Genomic DNA, 20996 nt, shown 5'->3' with positions numbered 1-20996 from the left:
TTAATTTGCTCGCAATAAACAAAGAATCTAGTGGATCAACTATGATGCAATCTTGTTCACCTTATTTCTCATCTAACTATTAATATTTGGATTTTCACGACAAATACTGTTCCAGAGGGACTTTTCCACAATTCTAGTCTATACGCTGGGGCTGAGGGATGATCCTTGGGGGACTCCACAGATGATTTTCGTGGCTGTGGAGTGGAAGGGAGGGAGGCGGACTTTCTGAGTTCTTTCGGTGAGGAAGGAGGTCAGCCAGTCTAGGGACTTGTGTTGAATACCTGCGTTGTGGAGGCATGTGCGGAGTGTTTGATGGCAGACAGTGTCGAAGGCAGCGGAGAGGTCCAGGAAGATGAGTGGGACAGTCTTGCCTTTGTCGACTCTGGTTCTGATGTCGTCAGTGCATGCGATGCGGGCGGTTTCCTTGCTGTGGTTCTTGCAGAACCCAGACTGTGAGGCGTTGAGTGTGTTGTTTTCCTCTAGGAAGTGAGACAGGCGGGTGTTCACTAGTTTCTCCACGACCTTGGTGGGGAAGGGGAGGAGTGAATTTGGGCGGTAGTTGGTGAGGTCATCAGGGTCTGCTTTGGGCTTTTTCAGGAGAGCAGTGATTTCTGTGTGCTTCCAGGGGTCTGGGAAGGTGGCGGCGTTAAAAGAGCTGTTGATTATGCCGCGAAGCTTGGGAGCGATGGTTGGGCTGACTTTGTTGTAAATGCGGTAGGGGCAGGGGTCCGAGGGGAGCCTTAGTGGATGGAATTCATTGTTTTTTCAGTTTCTACGTCATTAGTAGGGGGCCCAGGTGAGTAGTAAATTGGGGGGGTGGGGGGTCTTTGCTGATCAAGTCGGTGGTGTGTGTGGCGGGTGCATGAGATGTGAAACTGTTGTGTATGTATAACATTTTGCGGTGGAAATGGTTAGAGAGGGAGTCGCAAAGGAGTTGTGTGTGTGTGTTGGTTCGATGTTGCTGGCTTTGGGTTTGGAGAGCTCTTTGATGATGGTAAAGAGTTCCTTGCTGTTGTGAGAGTTACTGTCTATGCGTTCCTTGTAGTATGCTCTTTTGGTAGTGTGTATATGTTGGTGGTGTTTGCGAATGGTGGGTTTGAGGGTGGAGTAGTTGGTGGTTGAGGGTTCCTGTCGCCAAGCTTTGTCCGTTTTGCGGCATTCAAGTTTGGAGGCTTGGAGTTCAGTGGTGAACCAGGGGGCTTTCTTCTCCCCCACCTTGAGGGCTCTACATTGGTTACTGGTTGCCAGAAGATCCACCTTCAAGCTGCTCTCTATCACCCACATAGCAATATATGGAACAGCACAACTTTTTCTCAGGAATAAAATCACTAAATACATTCAACAAAAGAATCTCCACTCAAGATTGGCACCTCGCCCCCAAAACCCGACCATACAAGAAAAAGACAAAAGTTGTTGGACTTTTTCCCTTTTGGAGGGTCACCCCCAATCTTTTTGCCTCCTGCCTCCTATTTTTTCTGATCTGCTGTTGTTGGCTTTTAAAGTCTTAGCACTTTACCACTGCTAACCAGTGATAAAGTGCATATGCGCTCTGTGTAAATTGTATGGTTGGTTGGTTCATCCATGTTTGGCATATTTGTTTTACTGGTAAGTCCCTAGTACAGTGCACTAGAGGTGCCCAGGGCCTGTAAATCAAATGATATTGGTGGGCCTGCAGCACTGATTGTGCCACCCACATTGGTAGCCGTGTAATCATGCCTCAGACCTGCACACCTGTGTGTGATGTTTTAAACTGCCAATTCGACTTGGCAAGTGTACCCACTTGCCAGGCCTAAACCTTCCCTTTTCTTACATGTAAGACACCCCTAAGGTAGGCCCTAGGTAGCCCCATGGGCAGGGTGCAGTGTATAGTTAAGGTAGGACATATACTAATGTGTTTTGTATGTCCTGACAGTGAAATACTGCCAAATGTGTTTTTCACTGTTGCAAGGCCTATCCCTCTCATAGGTTAACATGGGGGCTGCCTTTAAAAATGATTAAAGCGTAGATTCCCTTTGGTAGTGGATAGACATGTGGAGTTTGGGGTCTCTGAGCTGACAATTTAAAAATACATCTTTTAGTACAGTTGATTTTAAGATTGTGTGTTTGCAAATGCCACTTTTAGAAAGTGAGCATTTTCTTGCTTGAACCATTCTGTCAATCTGCCTGTTTGTAGATTCCCTGTCTGGGTCAGTTTGGCAGTTGGGCTGTTTGCACCTTTCTCTAGACAGTAACACAAAGGGAGATGGGGTGTAGTCTGCATATCCTGATGAGCCATCTGTGCTAGGAGGGAGGGGAGGAGTAGTCACTCACATCTGAAAGGGCTGTGTCTGCCCTCACACAATGCAGTCTCTAACCCCCTGGTGTATGTCTGGGGCCTGGCTCTCAAGAGAGAGTTTTCTTTGAAGTAAGCCTACTTCAAAGGGCAAAATGGGCATCCAAAACCATAGATTTTAGATCACTTCTGGAAATCAAGAGAAATCTCTGCCTAGAGAAGAGCTGCCCTGTCTGTGACTGTGCTTTGTGGAGCTATCCTGTAGTTGCTGTTTCTGCCTGTGCAAGAGGACAAAGACAGGACTTTGTGTGCCTTCCTGCTAGTGAAGAACTCGCCAAGGGCTTGTCCTGAACTTGCCTCCTCTTGTTGAAGTCTCAGGGCCATCAAAGATTTCCCCTGCCAGCACCTGGACTCTCTACTGAGACTCCTGCCCTGCCAAGTGGTGCCCTATCCAGTTCCTAGGGCCTTGACAGGTGAGGCTGGCAGACCAAGACCGAAAAACCACGCACAGACTGCCGTGCAGGGAAATTTATGACGCAACCTCCGAGACGCAAAGTGGCTGGGAGATTGACGCTTGTGGCTGGAGAAACGATGTGCTGCATCGCTGATGGAGGCTGGTATTGTCACAACCCACACAGCGCACTTTTTCTATCACTGTGCAACAGGATTTTCTACGCAAACCTTGCTGGGCATGGAAAAACTACGCAATGACTGCCTGGACCCGTGGGCTGCCTGGATCGACGCATCGCTCCCCTGCGGGGAGGGAAAACAATGCACGCCGGTCTGACCGGAGAAGGAGAAACGAAGCACGAGCTCGCTTGCGGTTGAAGATCGATGCACCGCTTACATTTTTCAACACACACTCGCCCGTGCGTGTTATTTTAATGCAACCCTAGTAACCCTAGTACATTTTAACGCTAACAGTGTTTTATCTGTTTGTCAATGAATTTAAGACTCTTTTTGCTTTTTAATTATTAGCTTGACTTGTGTATGGTGGATTTTTTGTCTTTTTGGTCTTGTTTTATTTAGATAAATATTTTCTATTTATTTAAACCTGTTTTGTGTAATTTTGTAGTGTTTTCATTGAATTATTGTATTTGTTGGTGCAAATAATTTACACCTAGCACTCTGAAGTTAAGCCTGCCTGCTCGTGCCAGGCAACCAAGAGGGTGAGTGGGGGTTAGCTGAGGGTGATTCTCTTTTACCCTGACAAGAGTGAGGGTCCTTGCATGGACAGGGGGTAACCTGACTGCCAACCAAAAACCCCATTTCTAACAAAAGGTGATACATCTTTCTCTATTCAAGCAGTCAAACTATGGAATTCATTACCCCAAATATAATATCCACGGATAACTATCTTATCTTTGGATGACTAATCAAAAGTTGCCTCTTTCCTACATAACCACCATACTCAGACAGTAATGTACAGCATATCCCTGTGTATGTAAACATTTATAATTTAATTTTATATATATATATATATATATATATATATATATATATATATATATATATATATATATATATATATATATATATATAAATATATAGTTGTAACAATGGTTTTTAAAATAATAGATGCTCTTTTGACTTGCTTTACAAATGGATATATTACTGGCAAAATATATATATATATATATATATATATATATATATATATATACAGTATATATATATATAAATAAAATTCGATGCTTTACACATGTATAGGTCATTGCATAAAAGTTGTTTAATTAGATGCTCATGGGTCTCTGTTTTATATGCTCTTTCTACGTCATCATGTATCTATATATTACTGTACTCCTATTGTACAAGAGAAAAAAAAAATCACTCTCCAATGCACTACTGTGTCCACTAGACGTCTCTAAATCTATCCTCTATCTCCACTCTCTTATTCATCCCATCATTCTACTACTATGATCCCTAAAATAACCCTTCCTAGACTTTTTCCTTCTCTAGCCCTACTGATTCACACTAACCTCAGTTTACTACTGTGATCTCGCAAATAATCCTACTAAATTCTTCCCTCATGCATCTCTCCTTTGACTCATCCCAAACTTCATTTTATTATTATGATCTCCCTAATTCCTTCCTACTGACTTTCCTGCCTCCGTCTCTCCTTTTATTCACCCCAACCCTCAATTTACTGCTATGATCTCCCAACTAACACTTCCTAGAATCTTCCATTTTCTATCCCCTCATTTTTCTATTCAATCCACCTAACAGACACTCATCTCCACTGCTCAAATTAACTTGTATTTCTGTGTACCTATTCACCAATAATTCCCTTTGAGTTCCGGAGTAGGATGCACTCACCGAAATCACTTTGATGCTTCATCAGGGGTAGTAAGCTGTGTATAAATACAATTACAATCTCAGAATCAGGGGGTAAAAAACTAGAAAAATCAAAGCACTGTTGTGTATTATGGCATGCAAGGACGCACAGATGGTGTGGCTTCATTCCACAAACTAGTGTGGGCATTTCTTCTGCTTAGCATTATTCACATCTGAGTTCTTCGACACGAGACCAATGGTTGCATCTCAAGATGTTTGTCGTAATGGTTACATTTATTATGATATGTTCCATGGCAATGTGAATTTGTCTGTTCCTATGAAAACTAAAATTGATTTATCTCAGAAGGTTTTTCTCAATGTTGAGGGCAACACTATGTTTGACCCACACCTTATCTAACATCATAATTCATAAGAATGATTTCTGCCTGAATGTATTGCTAATTATGTTGCAGCCAAAATGAAGGCACCAATAGACAGGGCAACCAGATACAAAAATGGGAGCAGAGTTCTATAAGGCAGTCATGACTCTGGTCTGGGATCCCAAACATATGACTTTTTGAGTAAAAAGGGGAATGACCCAAGGAAAGGGGTCAATAGAGCATGGGTCTCCTCTCAGGACAATGTCCTGTACATCCTGGGGCTCTTAACAAAGATTATTTGTGCAGCTGAAGAAGCCAAAGGCTCAGGTGCTTGCTTGAACCCAGAAAAAATATTTAACAATCAATCAAAAAAATGTATAGAGCGCGCTACTCACCCGTGACGGTCTCAAGGTGCTTGGGGGGGTCAAGGGGGAGGGGCAAGGCGGGTCACTGTTCGAACAACCATGCCTTGAGGTTCTTTCTGAAGAGCAGGAGATCCTTGGTTTTGCGGAGGTTGGTGGGGAGGGAGTTCCAGGTTTTGGGGGCGAGGTAGGAGAAGGACCTGCCTCCTGTGGTGGTGCGTTGGATGCTGGGGACAGTGGCTAGGACGAGGTCGGCTGATCGGAGGTTGCGGGTGGGAGTGTGGAAGTTCACTCTGTTGTTGAGGTAGGTTGGGCCGGTGTTGTGGAGGGATTTGTGTGCGTGGATGAGGATCTTGAATGTGATTCTCTTGTCTATAGGGATTTGAGGTGTGGTGAGATTCGTTTGTGGCGGGGGAGGCCAAGGACGAGGCGTGCGGCTGTGTTCTGGATTCTCTGGAGTTTGCGTTTGAGTTTGAGTGTGGTGCCGGCGTAGAGGGCGTTACCGTAGTCTAGTCTGCTGCTGATGAGTGCATGGGTGACTGTCGTCCTGTTCTCAGGGGGAATCCATTTGAAGGACTTTTTTTTAGAGTATGGAGTGTGTGGAAGCGGGAGGAGGTTAGAGCATTTGCTGTGTCATGGAGAGGGAGGGGTCCAGGATGATACAGAGGTTACGTGCGTGGTTTGCAGGGGTGGGTGCGGGGCATAGGGCGGTGGGCCACCAGGAGTTGTCCCATATGGTTTTGTTGGGGCCGAAGATGATGATCTCGGTTTTGTTGGAGTTAAGCTTGAGGTGGTTAGTTGTCATCCAGTTGGCGGTGTCGATGAGAGCAGCGTGTAGGTTGCTTTTGGCGGTGGTGGGGTTGCGGTTGAGGGAGAGGATGAGTTGGGTGTCATCTGCGTAGGAGAGGATAGTGATTCCGTGTGATCAGAGGATGTTGGCTAGGGGGATCATGTAAATGTTGAAGAGTGTGGGGCTGAGGGAGGACCCTTGGGGGACTCTGCAGATGATCTTGGTAGCAGTTAAGTGGAAAGGTGGAAGGCGGACTCTCTGGGTCCAGTCGGTGAGGAAGGAGGTGAGCCAGTCTAAGGCTTTGTTGCGAATTCCTATGTTGTGGAGGCGTGTGCGGAGTGTGTGGTGGCAGACAGTGTCACAGTCTGCAGAGAGGTCTAGGAGGATGAGTGCAACGGTCTCGCCTTTGTCGACTTTGGTCCTGATGTCGACAGTGCATGCGATGAGGGTGGTTTCCGTGCTGTGGTTCTTGTGGAACCCGGATTGTGAGGGGTCAAGAGTGTTGTTTTCTTTGAGGAAGTGGGATAGGCGGGCGTTGACTAGTTTCTCTGCAACCTTGGCGGGGAAAGGGAGGAGGGAGATGGGGCGATAGTTGGAGAGGGTCGGCTTTGGTTTTTTGATTAGGAGAGCAGTGATTTCCACATGTTTCGAGGGGTCTGGGTAGGTGGCAGAGTCGAAAGAGGAGTTGATTATGTCGCAGAGTATGGGGGCGATGGTTGGGATGGCTTTGTTGTAGACGTGATGTGGAGGGGGATCCGGGGTGGATGGAGTTTATGGTTTTTCCTGTCTCTTTGTGTGTGGTGGGGGCCCAGGTGGTGAGTGTGGTGGGGGGATCATAAGTGGGGGTTGAGTTGGGTGAGTGAGGGGTGTGTGGTGGGTGTGTGTGGTATCAAGCTGTTGTGGATGTTCAGGATTTTGTGGTGGAAGTGGTTGGAGAGGGCGTCACATGTGTGAGGGGTCTATGTTGCTGGCTTTGGGTTTGGCTAGTTCATTAATGATGGTGAAGAGTTCTTTGCTGTTTTGAGAGTTGTTGTCAAGGCGTGTCTTGTAGTGATCTCTTTTGGCGGTGCGTATGAGTTGGTGATGGGTGCGAATGGTGGCTTTGAGGTTGGAGAAGTTGGTTGTAGAGGGCTCTTGTCGCCATATTTTCTCCGCTTGGCGGCATTTGCACTTAGAGTTCGGGGATGAACCATGGGGCGTTCTTGATGTTGCGGGTGGCGATGTGTTTTCTGAGGGTGGCTAGTGTGTCTGCCCAGGTAGTGATCCATTTCGAGAGGTTGTGTGCTCGTGTGTTGGGGTCATTAGGGTCATTGGTGTGGGGGGGGTTGTGAGCCAGTTGGGAGTTCGGGCGTTCTGTGGGGATCTTGTCCCACATGCGGTAGGGTGTGGTGTGTTGATGATGGTGTGTGGGGGATTTGGTGAAGGAGAAGTGGACGCAGAGGTGGTCAGTCCAGAGGAGTTCGGTGGTGTGGGTGTAGGCTATGTGTTGGCTTGAGGTGAAAATTGCGTCAAGCGTGTGTCCTGCTGAGTGGGTGGGTGCGGTGACCAGTTGTTTGAGTCCGAGGTTGGTGAGGTTGTCTATGAGGGAGGTAGAGTTGTGGTCTTGGAGGATCTCCAAGTGAAAGTTGAAATCACAGAGGAGGAGGTAGTCTGTGGAAGGTGAGGGCATGCGAGCTGATGGTGTTGCAGAAGGCGGGGCGTAGTCTGTAGATTAGTGTACCTCTGAGGGTGGAGTTGTTGTTAATGTGGATTAGGAAGTGCATGTGTTCTGTGTTGTCGATAGTGTCTTGGGAGCTGGTGGTGACTTTGATGGATGGCGATGCTACCAACTGGCCTGTTGAGGAGGTCTTTGCGTTGGAGTTTGTATCCCTTGGGGGTGGCGATGGCTGTGTCGGGTTCCTAGGAGGGGTTGGTCCAGGTTTCCGTGAGGAAGCTGGTGTCAGGTGAGTGTGATGAGGTCCCAGAGTTCTATGGCATGTTTGTGAAGGGAGCGGGTGTTGAGGAGCAGGCAGTTGAGGTGGTTGTGGTGGGTGGTGTTGGTGTGGTGCATGAGGGTGTTGTTGCGGGTTGTGTTCTGGTTGTGGGGTGGTGTGCTGCAGGGCTGGTTGGTGGGGGTGGGGGCAGAGCAGGGGTGTATTGCATTGGGGGTGTTGTGTGTGTTGTCGGGGGTTGCTATGGTTGGTGTGTGGCGTGAGGGATGAGGAGCAGGAGAAATGACAGGTGAGGCAGGTGAAGGGGCCATGAGTGTGTCTGGGGCTGGAAAGGGTGCAGGTGGGGCGAGGGCCTGGGTTGAGTGAGTGGAGGGTGAGGGGGGAGTAGGTTTGTCTGAGAGGGCCAGGGCGACTGGCGCTGGGCACGGACTTGGCACGGACGGGCGCAGACGGGTTTGTCTTTGGCGCGCCCACTGCACGCGTCCACGCCGCGGCTGCCATAAATGGGGGAGGGAGCGAGTAGCAGCTAGGAGGAGGGAGGGCTGGACGAATGGGAAGGCAGGGGGTGGGGCCGCAGGGGACGCAGCGGCTGGGGATTTCACTACAGAAAGGATCGGACTGTGAGGAGGAGGGGGAGAAGGGGGGAGGCGGCAGGGGACGCAGGGGACGCACCGTCTGGGGATTTCACTACAGAAAGGATTGGATGGTGAGGAGGAGGGGGGAGGTGGGAGAGGCCACAGGGGACAAGGCTCAGAGGGTAATATGCTTCCTTGGCATCGCTAATTTGGGCCCCCTTTAGAAAGGAGGAAGAGTTTGCATCTTAGCATTGTCCCCAAACTGGGCAGCATGGCAGACTCAGAAATTGGGGAGTACTTTTCGGTAATTAAGTTGTCAAAGAGATAAAGAAGTATGTGCATGCTTTTACTACTTTACATAAAACACATTCATCCCTTATGCAAGTGTTTTTGTGTGGGCCTTTCCCTGGGTCAGTTGATATACAGGTTTGAGTCGATAGTTGACGGACCTTCTACAGACCCCACGTTGGTCACCAGTGCAGTTTTTTCCAGACTGACCTTCTTCTGCAAAGAAGAGAGGTGGATATTTTGGCCCAGTTGGCAGACAAGCAAGGGGAGGGGGAAACTAAGGTTAGATTTCTTACCCTATAAAAGTGGATGGCAGTTTGGCCTTTCTTGTTCAAGAGTGAGAGGCTCTCACAGAAGGCCCTTGGATACTTCAGACTGTATGAGGGCTTCAAAAAGGTTTTCTGCCCATCCCACATAATCAACAGAAAGCACCCTTTCCAATGTCCTTTCCAAAGAAGAGATGGACTTGATATCCAAGGAATTCCAGGAACTCCTTTACAAGGATGCGATGGAGAAATGCAGGTTACACCCAAAGTGTCTTAACAGCAATATCTTTCTGGTCCAGAAAAATGCTTTCTAGTCCAGAAAAAAGAGAACAAATTTGGGTCAATAATAAACCAGAAACACAAATCATTTCATAGTTTACAAAAATTTCAAAATGGAGATAGTGGTAGCCCTATTTTATACGGTTCATATGAGTTTATTAGGATTGACTATATGTCAACAAGAACTTTACAATATAGAGTCTACATATATCATCATTACATGTTGGCTTGTTTTGACTAGCTCACAGTACCACATACAAATCCCTAATCTTACCAGGTTAATAGATATGATTGGGAACCTCGGACATGACTACTCTGATTCCCAATGAATTTGTGGAAACAAAAATAACCCTTTTGTTACTTTTTCATGCCCAAAGTATACATACATAAGAAAGACACAAAAATGCATTTTCAAATTTTTTTGGGGAAATATGTTATTCTTGCAAAGAAAGTGTGAGCTGCAATTATTAGGCAGATTTGACACATTACTGTAATCAGCAATACTAGAATGGTGAAAAATGCAAACAATTCAACTGTGTAAATCTTTAGTAACGTTACTCTACTCCTATCTGTCTCTAACAACTACACTAAAGAAAGCATAGCGGGTGTAGCCTCTGCCAGATCCGTTGGGATAGTCTAACCCCCAAAACCTTGTTCTTAGGTGTCAGGAAGCTGGTCTAGGTGTACAGGCTATCTTCCTTTGCAGTATGAAGGTCAGAGTAGCAGGGCTGCTTTTCATTCATAGTTCACAGTGCTTTCATGATAATTCCAGCAAGAAGTGATCCTCTCACTGAACCTAGCATGGATGCTGTATATAATATAAAATACTGTCCTTATCGCACTGTGACAGGTGCAGAACAGATTCTTTGGTTTGTCTAGCATAAATGAGCACAGAAAATAAAACATGGGCATTGTGTTCCGATTGTACAACCCTAGAACTAAATGTGCAGTCTACAGGGTGACAATGCCTACCAAAAATAAATGTGTTTGCCGCACATTCTTGCATTAGTGGAAAATATGTAAATATTCACCATTTAAAAAAGATGTCTAGCTAAAACAGGAATCTGAAATGGAACCAAGCGCAGGCCCATAACCCCTAAGGTATATTCTCTTGCTGGGAGATTGGATGATAACATTGGAACTTAAAGATAAATATCTAACTACTCCCATCTTCCATCCACAAAGGATGTATCTACAATTTGTTTGGGGGGTGGGGGGATCACACACACAGATTCAACTTCCTTCCTTTCAGTCTGCCATCACTACTGTGGTGCTTTACAAAATTCCTAAACCAGTAGCAGCTTTCCTCAGAGTGAAGGGTACATGAATGAGCCTTTACCTGGAAAACACAATGTAAATGGGGCACCTATTAATATCACAGGTACAGGAGGCAGTAGATTTGATTCAGAATCTGGTTTTCATCATAATTCAACAAAAGTCAAATTGAGGGCCTGATTTAGATCCTGGCAGTAATGGTCCTGCCGTTGATTTACCATTTGATTCCCTGTCGGTCAACTCAGCAGTCTGACCCTCCAATTTAGATGTTGGCGATCCCATAGAAGAAAGACTGCTGATGAACCAGCCACTGCCATGAATCTCCGACCATGTTGATGGTGCAAAAGGGAAAAATGGCTGGCGGCGGGACTCCAGCCCATTTTGCCACCTAGGCAATCACAATGTGCCTTCCCGCCAACCTAACTGTGACAGCCAAACCGCCCCACCTGAGTTGGCGGATTCAGAGGAATATAAGCACAAAATAGTTTCCTATTTCCTGACGCCATGATTACGATCTTGAAAGTACTACCTTTGCTGCTGCCATGGGATCAAGATAAAAATCAACCTCGTCCTCACGGAAACCAAAGGTAAGACACAGTTTTACCTGGCATCCTCTGAATAGTTGGTGTACATCTGCACTGGACTCAAGCATGTTTAACAATTACTTGCAAACAATAGTACAATGATGTGAAATGCATGTGTGTGTGATGTACTTGGAAACATGTTTAAAAACATACCTCGGTATACTAGTAACACTCACCATTCTGGTACCAGATGTTTGTCGTAATGGTTACATTTATTATGATATGTTCCATGGCAATGTGAATTTGTCTGTTCCTATGAAAACTAAAATTGATTTATCTCAGAAGGTTTTTCTCAATGTTGAGGGCAACACTATGTTTGACCCACACCTTATCTAACATCATAATTCATAAGAATGATTTCTGCCTGAATGTATTGCTAATTATGTTGCAGCCAAAATGAAGGCACCAATAGACAGGGCAACCAGATACAAAAATGGGAGCAGAGTTCTATAAGGCAGCCATGACTCTGGTCTGGGATCCCAAACATATGACTTTTTGAGTAAAAAGGGGAATGACCCAAGGAAAGGGGTCAATAGAGCATGGGTCTCCTGTCAGGACAATGTCCTGTACATCCTGGGGCTCTTAACAAAGATTATTTGTGCAGCTGAAGAAGCCAAAGGCTCAGGTGCTTGCTTGAACCCAGAAAAAATATTTAACAATCAATCAAAAAAATGTATAGAGCGCGCTACTCACCCGTGACGGTCTCAAGGTGCTTGGGGGGGTCAAGGGGGAGGGGCAAGGCGGGTCACTGTTCGAACAACCATGCCTTGAGGTTCTTTCTGAAGAGCAGGAGATCCTTGGTTTTGCGGAGGTTGGTGGGGAGGGAGTTCCAGGTTTTGGGGGCGAGGTAGGAGAAGGACCTGCCTCCTGTGGTGGTGCGTTGGATGCTGGGGACAGTGGCTAGGACGAGGTCGGCTGATCGGAGGTTGCGGGTGGGAGTGTGGAAGTTCACTCTGTTGTTGAGGTAGGTTGGGCCGGTGTTGTGGAGGGATTTGTGTGCGTGGATGAGGATCTTGAATGTGATTCTCTTGTCTATAGGGATTTGAGGTGTGGTGAGATTCGTTTGTGGCGGGGGAGGCCAAGGACGAGGCGTGCGGCTGTGTTCTGGATTCTCTGGAGTTTGCGTTTGAGTTTGAGTGTGGTGCCGGCGTAGAGGGCGTTACCGTAGTCTAGTCTGCTGCTGATGAGTGCATGGGTGACTGTCGTCCTGTTCTCAGGGGGAATCCATTTGAAGGACTTTTTTTTAGAGTATGGAGTGTGTGGAAGAGGGAGGAGGTTAGAGCATTTGCTGTGTCATGGAGAGGGAGGGGTCCAGGATGATACAGAGGTTACGTGCGTGGTTTGCAGGGGTGGGTGCGGGGCATAGGGCGGTGGGCCACCAGGAGTTGTCCCATATGGTTTTGTTGGGGCCGAGGATGATGATCTCGGTTTTGTTGGAGTTAAGCTTGAGGTGGTTAGTTGTCATCCAGTTGGCGGTGTCGATGAGAGCAGCGTGTAGGTTGCTTTTGGCGGTGGTGTGGTTGCGGTTGAGGGAGAGGATGAGTTGGGTGTCATCTGCGTAGGAGAGGATAGTGATTCCGTGTGATCAGAGGATGTTGGCTAGGGGGATCATGTAAATGTTGAAGAGTGTGGGGCTGAGGGAGGACCCTTGGGGGACTCTGCAGATGATCTTGGTAGCAGTTAAGTGGAAAGGTGGAAGGCGGACTCTCTGGGTCCAGTCGGTGAGGAAGGAGGTGAGCCAGTCTAAGGCTTTGTTGCAAATTCCTATGTTGTGGAGGCGTGTGCGGAGTGTGTGGTGGCAGACAGTGTCACAGTCTGCAGAGAGGTCTAGGAGGATGAGTGCAACGGTCTCGCCTTTGTCGACTTTGGTCCTGATGTCGACAGTGCATGCGATGAGGGTGGTTTCCGTGCTGTGGTTCTTGTGGAACCCGGATTGTGAGGGGTCAAGAGTGTTGTTTTCTTTGAGGAAGTGGGATAGGCGGGTGTTGACTAGTTTCTCTGCAACCTTGGCGGGGAAAGGGAGGAGGGAGATGGGGCGATAGTTGGAGAGGGACTCCGGGTCGGCTTTGGTTTTTTGATTAGGAGAGCAGTGATTTCCACATGTTTCGAGGGGTCTGGGTAGGTGGCAGAGTCGAAAGAGGAGTTGATTATGTCGCAGAGTATGGGGGCGATGGTTGGGATGGCTTTGTTGTAGACGTGATGTGGAGGGGGATCCGGGGTGGATGGAGTTTATGGTTTTTCCTGTCTCTTTGTGTGTGGTGGGGGCCCAGGTGGTGAGTGTGGTGGGGGGATCATAAGTGGGGGTTGAGTTGGGTGAGTGAGGGGTGTGTGGTGGGTGTGTGTGGTATCAAGCTGTTGTGGATGTTCAGGATTTTGTGGTGGAAGTGGTTGGAGAGGGCGTCACATGTGTGAGGGGTCTATGTTGCTGGCTTTGGGTTTGGCTAGTTCATTAATGATGGTGAAGAGTTCTTTGCTGTTTTGAGAGTTGTTGTCAAGGCGTGTCTTGTAGTGATCTCTTTTGGCGGTGCGTATGAGTTGGTGATGGGTGCGAATGGTGGCTTTGAGGTTGGAGAAGTTGGTTGTAGAGGGCTCTTGTCGCCATATTTTCTCCGCTTGGCGGCATTTGCACTTAGAGTTCGGGGATGAACCATGGGGCGTTCTTGATGTTGCGGGTGGCGATGTGTTTTCTGAGGGTGGCTAGTGTGTCTGCCCAGGTAGTGATCCATTTCGAGAGGTTGTGTGCTCGTGTGTTGGGGTCATTAGGGTCATTGGTGTGGGGGGGGTTGTGAGCCAGTTGGGAGTTCGGGCGTTCTGTGGGGATCTTGTCCCACATGCGGTAGGGTGTGGTGTGTTGATGATGGTGTGTGGGGGATTTGGTGAAGGAGAAGTGGACGCAGAGGTGGTCAGTCCAGAGGAGTTCGGTGGTGTGGGTGTAGGCTATGTGTTGGCTTGAGGTGAAAATTGCGTCAAGCGTGTGTCCTGCTGAGTGGGTGGGTGCGGTGACCAGTTGTTTGAGTCCGAGGTTGGTGAGGTTGTCTATGAGGGAGGTAGAGTTGTGGTCTTGGAGGATCTCCAAGTGAAAGTTGAAATCACAGAGGAGGAGGTAGTCTGTGGAAGGTGAGGGCATGCGAGCTGATGGTGTTGCAGAAGGCGGGGCGTGGTCTGTAGATAAGTGTACCTCTGAGGGTGGAGTTGTTGTTAATGTGGATTAGGAAGTGCATGTGTTCTGTGTTGTCGATAGTGTCTTGGGAGCTGGTGGTGACTTTGATGGATGGCGATGCTACCAACTGGCCTGTTGAGGAGGTCTTTGCGTTGGAGTTTGTATCCCTTGGGGGTGGCGATGGCTGTGTCGGGTTCCGAGGAGGGGTTGGTCCAGGTTTCCGTGAGGAAGGTGGTGTCAGGTGAGTGTGATGAGGTCCCAGAGTTCTATGGCATGTTTGTGAAGGGAGCGGGTGTTGAGGAGCAGGCAGTTGAGGTGGTTGTGGTGGGTGGTGTTGGTGTGGTGCATGAGGGTGTTGTTGCGGGTTGTGTTCTGGTTGTGGGGTGGTGTGCTGCAGGGCTGGTTGGTGGGGGTGGGGGCAGAGCAGGGGTGTATTGCATTGGGGGTGTTGTGTGTGTTGTCGGGGGTTGCTATGGTTGGTGTGTGGCGTGAGGGATGAGGAGCAGGAGAAATGACAGGTGAGGCAGGTGAAGGGGCCATGAGTGTGTCTGGGGCTGGAAAGGGTGCAGGTGGGGCGAGGGCCTGGGTTGAGTGAGTGGAGGGTGAGGGGGGAGTAGGTTTGTCTGAGAGGGCCAGGGCGACTGGCGCTGGGCACGGACTTGGCACGGACGGGCGCAGACGGGTTTGTCTTTGGCGCGCCCACTGCACGCGTCCACGCCGCGGCTGCCATAAATGGGGGAGGGAGCGAGTAGCAGCTAGGAGGAGGGAGGGCTGGACGAATGGGAAGGCAGGGGGTGGGGCCGCAGGGGACGCAGCGGCTGGGGATTTCACTACAGAAAGGATCGGACTGTGAGGAGGAGGGGGAGAAGGGGGGAGGCGGCAGGGGACGCAGGGGACGCACCGTCTGGGGATTTCACTACAGAAAGGATTGGATGGTGAGGAGGAGGGGGGAGGTGGGAGAGGCCACAGGGGACAAGGCTCAGAGGGTAATATGCTTCCTTGGCATCGCTAATTTGGGCCCCCTTTAGAAAGGAGGAAGAGTTTGCATCTTAGCATTGTCCCCAAACTGGGCAGCATGGCAGACTCAGAAATTGGGGAGTACTTTTCGGTAATTAAGTTGTCAAAGAGATAAAGAAGTATGTGCATGCTTTTACTACTTTACATAAAACACATTCATCCCTTATGCAAGTGTTTTTGTGTGGGCCTTTCCCTGGGTCAGTTGATATACAGGTTTGAGTCGATAGTTGACGGACCTTCTACAGACCCCACGTTGGTCACCAGTGCAGTTTTTTCCAGACTGACCTTCTTCTGCAAAGAAGAGAGGTGGATATTTTGGCCCAGTTGGCAGACAAGCAAGGGGAGGGGGAAACTAAGGTTAGATTTCTTACCCTATAAAAGTGGATGGCAGTTTGGCCTTTCTTGTTCAAGAGTGAGAGGCTCTCACAGAAGGCCCTTGGATACTTCAGACTGTATGAGGGCTTCAAAAAGGTTTTCTGCCCATCCCACATAATCAACAGAAAGCACCCTTTCCAATGTCCTTTCCAAAGAAGAGATGGACTTGATATCCAAGGAATTCCAGGAACTCCTTTACAAGGATGCGATGGAGAAATGCAGGTTACACCCAAAGAGGGTCATTCTGACCCTGGCGGCCGGTGGCCGCCAGGGCCACCGACCACGGGAGCACCGCCGACAGGCTGGCGGTGCTCCAATGAGCATTCTGACCGCGGCGGTTCAGCCGCGGTCAGAAGCGGAAAGTCAGCGGTCTCCCGCTGACTTTCCGCTGCTCATTGGAATCCTCCATGGCTGCGGAGCGCGCTCCGCAGCCATGAGGATTCTGACCCCCCCTACCGCCATCCAGTTCATGGCGGCAAAGCCGCCATGAACAGGATGGCGGTAGGGGGGGTCGCGGGGCCCCTGGGGGCCCCTGCCGTGCCCATGCCAATGGCATGGGCACGGCAGGGGCCCCCGTAAGAGGGCCCCAAAATGTATTTCACTGTCTGCCTTGCAGACAGTGAAATACGCGACGGGTGCAGTAGCACCCGTCGCATCTTCCCACTCCGCCGGCTCGATTACGAGCCGGCATCCTCGTGGGAAGGTCGTTTTCCCCTGGGCTGGCGGGCGGTTTAACTGGAACCGCCCGCCAGCCCAGGGGAAAACTCGTAATACCCGCCGCGGTCTTTTGACCGTGGCGCGGTAATTCGGAGGGCGGGATCCTGGCGGGCGGCCTCCGCCGCCCGCCAGGGTCATAATGAGGCCCAAAGTGTCTTAACAGCAATATCTTTCTGGTCCAGAAAAATGCTTTCTAGTCCAGAAAAAAGAGAACAAATTTGGGTCAATAATAAACCAGAAACACAAATCATTTCATAGTTTACAAAAATTTCAAAATGGAGATAGTGGTAGCCCTATTTTATACGGTTCATATGAGTTTATTAGGATTGACTATATGTCAACAAGAACTTTACAATATAGAGTCTACATATATCATCATTACATGTTGGCTTGTTTTGACTAGCTCACAGTACCACATACAAATCCCTAATCTTACCAGGTTAATAGATATGATTGGGAACCTCGGACATGACTACTCTGATTCCCAATGAATTTGTGGAAACAAAAATAACCCTTTTGTTACTTTTGCATGCCCAAAGTATACATACATAAGAAAGACACAAAAATGCATTTTCAAAAATTTTTTGGGAAATATGTTATTCTTGCAAAGAAAGTGTGAGCTGCAATTATTAGGCAGATTTGACACATTACTGTAATCAGCAATACTAGAATGGTGAAAAATGCAAACAATTCAACTGTGTAAATCTTTAGTAACGTTACTCTACTCCTATCTGTCTCTAACAACTACACTAAAGAAAGCATAGCGGGTGTAGCCTCTGCCAGATCCGTTGGGATAGTCTAACCCCCAAAACCTTGTTCTTAGGTGTCAGGAAGCTGGTCTAGGTGTACAGGCTATCTTCCTTTGCAGTATGAAGGTCAGAGTAGCAGGGCTGCTTTTCATTCATAGTTCACAGTGCTTTCATGATAATTCCAGCAAGAAGTGATCCTCTCACTGAACCTAGCATGGATGCTGTATATAATATAAAATACTGTCCTTATCGCACTGTGACAGGTGCAGAACAGATTCTTTGGTTTGTCTAGCATAAATGAGCACAGAAAATAAAACATGGGCATTGTGTTCCGATTGTACAACCCTAGAACTAAATGTGCAGTCTACAGGGTGACAATGCCTACCAAAAATAAATGTGTTTGCCGCACATTCTTGCATTAGTGGAAAATATGTAAATATTCACCATTTAAAAAAGATGTCTAGCTAAAACAGGAATCTGAAATGGAACCAAGCGCAGGCCCATAAACCCCTAAGGTATATTCTCTTGCTGGGAGATTGGATGATAACATTGGAACTTAAAGATAAATATCTAACTACTCCCATCTTCCATCCACAAAGGATGTATCTACAATTTGTTTGGGGGGTGGGGGGATCACACACACAGATTCAACTTCCTTCCTTTCAGTCTGCCATCACTACCGTGGTGCTTTACAAAATTCCTAAACCAGTAGCAGCTTTCCTCAGAGTGAAGGGTACATGAATGAGCCTTTACCTGGAAAACACAATGTAAATGGGGCACCTATTAATATCACAGGTACAGGAGGCAGTAGATTTGATTCAGAATCTGGTTTTCATCATAATTCAACAAAAGTCAAATTGAGGGCCTGATTTAGATCCTGGCAGTAATGGTCCTGCCGTTGATTTACCATTTGATTCCCTGTCGGTCAACTCAGCAGTCTGACCCTCCAATTTAGATGTTGGCGATCCCATAGAAGAAAGACTGCTGATGAACCAGCCACTGCCATGAATCTCCGACCATGTTGATGGTGCAAAAGGGAAAAATGGCTGGCGGCAGGACTCCAGCCCATTTTGCCACCTAGGCAATCACAATGTGCCTTCCCGCCAACCTAACTGTGACAGCCAAACCGCCCCACCTGAGTTGGCGGATTCAGAGGAATATAAGCACAAAATAGTTTCCTATTTCCTGACGCCATGATTACGATCTTGAAAGTACTACCTTTGCTGCTGCCATGGGATCAAGATAAAAATCAACCTCGTCCTCACGGAAACCAAAGGTAAGACACAGTTTTACCTGGCATCCTCTGAATAGTTGGTGTACATCTGCACTGGACTCAAGCATGTTTAACAATTACTTGCAAACAATAGTACAATGATGTGAAATGCATGTGTGTGTGATGTACTTGGAAACATGTTTAAAAACATACCTCGGTATACTAGTAACACTCACCATTCTGGTACCAACTGCCCTCATGGCAATGGACACCTACACCAAAAATCACAGCAATCCCAAAGAGAAACATGTCCATACATGTATGTGCAATAACTTTCCCTGAACTACCATATCATATAGATGAACAGTATACCCAATAGGAACTACTGGGATCCATTATAATGCAGCCATTTCACTACAAAATTCTGCAAGTGGGTGTACACAGAATGTACAACCAATCTTACCTCTAAACTCCAAACATGTCAGAGATGTATGACACGTCCCCCGGGTTTGTGCAATTAATGACAAACATTAAATGTAATGCAACTGTTGAGTGTCAGGTTCCCTGTGTAATGCATTTGTGCATATTATTGACAAATTATGCTAAAATAAACACACATACATTCTCAAGTTACCATAACAGAAACACATATAATTTTGGTATAAGGGTCTAGTAACATGATGAACGCTTGAACCAAAATTGACATCTCCATCACAAATCTACAACACTAGCATACGCTTTTAGAACTATCTAAAAAAAATACAACCTGCGCTTGTCAGTCACAAATGAGGCTAAGGGCCTGATTTACGAGGCCCTTGTGCTGCTGTCGGTCAGTTTTTTTATGCTACAGTGGCACAGAACAGTCCCCCACTCCACACTGTATTTATAAACTGGCGCAATGGGACCATTGCGCCAGTTTGTAAACCTTTGCGCCACATTATACCTGCACCAGGTATATTTTATGCAAGGGGGGGGGCGCTTCCCCGCAAGGAGGCCGTTAGGAATGGCGCAGTGACAACTAAAAGATTTTATTGCATCTTTCTAGAGTAATATTTTAACGTCTGCTCAGGGGAGGCTTTAAATAGACACTGTGCTTTGTTCTATGGTCCTCCCTGCACTTTGCTGGACTAGCATCAATTTTTTATACTGGTCCAGCAAAGCACCATAACTGTATCACAATTTCTGATGCAGCTGTGCCAACGAGTGACATGGTGAGCTGTATTGTAAATACTCACTGCTCACTGTGCCACTGGAATCAAGCAAGCCTGGCTGAAGAAGGGTGATACCCTGAAACCGGTCCCAGGATGCTTGTTTCCGGTCCAGGAAGGACCTGGCCTGGCAGTTCGGGCTGGACTGTTCCCGTGAAGAACAGGGTCAAGACTGATTTGCATATGGCTGAGTCCGAACTGGGGTGGCATGGTGAGCAAAAGAACAATGGATTAAACCTAGATCTGTGACTGGGGGTGAGTGTTTGCATTGTCAGCACTCCGTCCATCATCCTTTTGTGTTACTCAGGAGACGACCGACAGCAGCCCGCTGCCAAAGACAGGACCGCCAGCAGCTGAACCGCTGCCCAGGACATCGCTAGCAGCTGAACCGCTGCCCAGGACACCGCCACCAGCTGAACCGCTGCCCAGGACACCGCCGCCAGCAGCACCACAGGCCAGGACAAGACCGCCACCAGCTGAACCGCTGCCCAGGACACCGCCGCAAGCAGCACCGCAGGCCAGTCAGCGCCAATGATTCTGACACTACTGAGTCCACCACAGGCAGGATGAAGCACTCTGGGCACAAGGCCCTCTCCAGAACCAGTGGAGAGTTACATCCCCTACTACAGTCCTTGGCAGGATGAAGCACTCTGGGCACAAGGCCCCCTCCAGAACCAGTGGAGAGTTACATCCACTACCTCAGTCCTTGGCAGGATGAAGCACTCTGGACACAAGGCCCCCTCCAGAAACCAGTGGAGAATGTTATCCACTTGAGAGACTGTGGCTTTGCACTCCCCAGGATTGAACAGTGGGCAACCCACCCACTGTAGAGACTTGAGCGACTGTTGCTTCGCACTCCCCAGGACTGAACAGTGGGCAAACCACCCACTGTAGTGACTTGAGAGATTGGGGCTTTGCATTCCCCAGGACTGAACAGTGGGCAAACCACCCACTGTAGAGACTTGAGAGACTGTGGCTTTGCACTCCCCAGGATTGAACAGTGGTCATGGAGCCCCCTCGTGGATCTGGCGTCGTGCACTCAACCGGCTGAGGTGCCCCCCCTTTCCTTCCCCCTGAGGTGCCTGTTTTATTTCTAACTGATGCCCCTGCAGTGTTCTCTCCGTATTGTTCGGGTATTGGGTGTGTGCCTTTTGGGCCCAGTGATCCACAGACTATGATGGTGGAATCCCTTGGACGTGTGTGCTTGGTATATATAATTGTATATAGTATAAATGTATATATTTATAAATATTTTTGATGTATCTAATAGAATATATCACA

General features: G+C 48.0%; 1 protein-coding gene across 2 annotated transcripts in view; it reads right to left on the bottom strand.

The window, feature by feature from the left end:
- Nucleotides 1-20996, bottom strand: part of LOC138283443 (gamma-crystallin 1-like) — a 241402-nt gene that overhangs the window by 4637 nt on the left and 215769 nt on the right. The gene's annotated exons all lie outside the window — the stretch shown is intronic.

This window comes from Pleurodeles waltl, chromosome 3_1 (assembly GCF_031143425.1).
Source record: "Pleurodeles waltl isolate 20211129_DDA chromosome 3_1, aPleWal1.hap1.20221129, whole genome shotgun sequence".
In the NCBI taxonomy this organism is placed as follows: Eukaryota; Metazoa; Chordata; class Amphibia; order Caudata; family Salamandridae; genus Pleurodeles; species Pleurodeles waltl.
The sequence above is the reverse complement of the archived record's forward strand: the minus strand, read 5'-3'. Positions and strand labels throughout refer to the sequence as shown.